The 3,144-nt window shown below is 34.3% G+C and overlaps 1 long non-coding RNA gene across 1 annotated transcript; it reads right to left on the bottom strand.

Moving 5' to 3' along the window:
* Positions 1-548: 548 nt before the first annotated feature.
* Positions 549-1,823, bottom strand: LOC121218498 (uncharacterized). Its single transcript, XR_005914772.1, has 2 exons — positions 1,397-1,823; positions 549-1,320 (listed from the first exon to the last, which is right to left on the bottom strand). It is a non-coding gene; the product is annotated as an uncharacterized lncRNA (long non-coding RNA).
* Between the last annotated feature and the right edge of the window lie 1,321 nt (positions 1,824-3,144).

Below are 3,144 nucleotides of genomic sequence, written 5' to 3'. Positions count from 1 at the left end.
GATTTTTTAATTTTATTTTATAACCGAAATCCTCAACCTTGCAAAGTACAAATAGGACGCTGAAAAGCCACAGTTATATAACACAATGTCAAGCAGCAGAATATTTAAGCACCAAGTTATAACTTGTCTCAGCCCTGGGATCTTGGTAGAGTTCCGGCATTCATGAAGTTTTGTCATTCAACAATCTCGGCTAGGACATACGGGGAATGATTATGCAGTTGAAAACTCAACGTGGGGAGAACAAGAACTGCTTGAATTGATTTTAGACTAGAATAAAACACTTATTCTAGTATTGCTATTACTTTTATATAAAGAATATTGATTTAACCACATTTTTTAAAAATAAAAAATATAATAATTAAATTAGAAAAAAATAGTCTGAGTATAATAAAAAGACCAAACTCTGAATTTCACACTCTTTCTTTCTATCTCTCTCTCTGAGTATAATAAAAATTTATCAGTTCTCTTTCCCGTCCCTTCTCCTGTCTCCCAATACTAGGTGTCAAATGGAATTATGGAATAATAACTTCTACAGTACCTGACATGTATTTAGTTTTTATAAATGTTATACATTTACTATATTTTATTATGTAAAAAAAATGAAAAATCTCAAAAAGGATAGTTACAAAAGGGCCCCTCTAGTTTATTGAATACAAAAATTTGATCGTAAATTACTAAAGCTTGCAATTTGGCACCTGCACCCCTACAAGTTGTACACTCACATCACAGCCGGCCTACCACCGCCAGCACCTCCCATCATCCAGCATCCTAGCTCTGCCTCCTCCATAAAACAGAAAAAGAAAACACTCTTCCTCACTTCCCCTGGTTATTCTCCCATTCTCGAGCACCATCATCCCCTCGCCATCCTCCATAACTGATCCCGCCTTTACCATAACCATTTACAACCTCACACCTCCAACTCACTACACCTCCCTCAACACTGCCGCTCTCCCACTCTTTCAGGCACCCACTCCAGCCTCACTCGGCACTTTCCCCTCCATTCAACCTTTCACACAGACTCTCCCAACCACCATTACAATCTCCTTCACCATCTCCTATCAAAATTACCCCTCACCAGCAAGCTCACCTCGCCATCTCCCATAACTCATCACTATCACCCATGAAATCAACCATTAGCCATCAACAATAAAGCTTCACTCAACAATCTGACCACCATTGTAGAAAGCCAAAACCCTAGTCCCTCACTACCTCCACCATCTCTCACGGTTCCCTCACCACCGTTATCCCATTTCTACCGTCGCACCAGTAAAAAGTCAACCCTCACCAATTCAGAACCGGAACTCAGGAATCAAGAAGAAACTGCGAAAATGAAGAAATAAATCAAAGGCGAAAATCAAAGGAAATTAGTAAAAAATCAAATAAAAAGAAAGAGAACCAATCCATTAGTTTCGGCATTCTCAAGTTCTTAAGCAGCGGAGCTCCGTTCGAAAATCCGAACAGTGTGCGTGTCGAGGAAAACATACTGAAAAATCGCGGTGATCCGACAATGCCCGGCGTAGATCGGGGCCGAGGAAAGTCCGAATCTCGATTAGGCATTCGTGGATTTCCGAGGTGTTTCATGGAAATCCAAAAAGTGAAAAGGATAGAGGAAAAAGAGAACTTCATTTTGGTTGCCCCTGACCGGAATTCGACAGCGGTGAGGCGGCGGTGTAAGGTACGGCGGTTAGGGTTGAGAAAGAGAGAGAAGAAAAAGAACAGAAGAGGGAAGAAAGGAGAAAGAAGGAATAAAAGAAAAAAATGGAAAAAAAATTAAAAAGGAAAACATAAAAAAAGAAATTAAGAGAGAGAGAGAGAGAGAGAGCATTAACTGAAAAAAGGACGCGTGAAAAAAAAGAGAGGAAAAAAGGTAAAAGAAAAGAAAAACGTGAAAAATGGGAAAGGGAGCACGAGAAATAATTGAATTCTTTTAAGTTTTTGGGTAAATTGTAATTGTAGTAGCTTTGAGTTTCTTTTGTTTAAGTTCTTACAGGTGTTTATTCAAGTCAAACGGGTTCGACAGCATGCAGCCAATAGTTCGATGCACATTTCTCACGATCTCAATATTTTGGATATAATTATAAATTTCTTCATAAATTTAACCGTCTTTCATAATTTCATATATAATTAATATTTTAATAATTTCACTGCTATATTTCATGCTTTATTTATATAGATCAAATATATCAAATGTCACCTCATGTGATTGCACTAAAGTGTTCACTACACCAGAAGTGATATAAGTTCGAGTCGCGCTAATTGTATTTGTTGTTTAAATTTTGTCATGTTATTGTAATTCATCAAAAAACATGTAAAAAAAGTTTAATAGTTAAATATATATTAATATATTTTATATTTTAGATTATTCTAATAGAAATATTAGATTGATTCAAAGATTTATATGCATGATATAACTTAATTGAATGATATTAGTAAAAATATTGTAGCAGTTAATTTCATCCTCCTCATGATTGCTTTCAACTTGCCAAATGGACATTGCACACTTTTTGTGTAAAACCTAACTCCTTTAACAATGTAGTTAGGGGTGAGTATTCGATTGAGTTGAGCCGAATCAAGCAAAAAAATTTTGAGTTAGTGGAGTTGATAAATCCTATTTTAGCAATCGAATTCAATTTGAAATTTTTTCGAATCGAATCGAATCAAGTCAAAAAATTTCGAGTCAAGTTGAGCCGAGTTAACAATTCTTATTTTTTATACTCAATGTTGCGTTTACATGGATCAATTATTTAACTAGTACATGATTATTTAACTACACAAACAATATAATGGTTTTGCCTTTTAAGTTAATGGTAAACATTTATCAAAAAGATATAATTTTACTTTTTAAATTAATGGTTTTGACTTTTAACTTTAGAAAAAGTAAATATTTATCAAAACGACATAGTTTTGTCTTTTCTTATTCGGATTTTTGGATAACTCGAATTGTGTAATTCATATTCAAGTTAAACTGAAAAAATTAATTTTTAATTCGAGTTGGTCCAAATAACTCAATTAACTCGAATAACTTGAACTATTTAATTCAAAATTTGAAATTTTTATTGAATTTTTCAAATCGAATTAGATTTTACTCACCCCTAAATGCAGCAATTGTAATTTTGAACATGTCTATCAAAACCATAAGTTAAA

The sequence above is a fragment of the Gossypium hirsutum genome, chromosome D06 (assembly GCF_007990345.1).
Source record: "Gossypium hirsutum isolate 1008001.06 chromosome D06, Gossypium_hirsutum_v2.1, whole genome shotgun sequence".
Lineage (NCBI taxonomy): Eukaryota > Viridiplantae > Streptophyta > Magnoliopsida > Malvales > Malvaceae > Gossypium > Gossypium hirsutum.
This window is presented reverse-complemented; position numbering and strand designations above follow the sequence as displayed.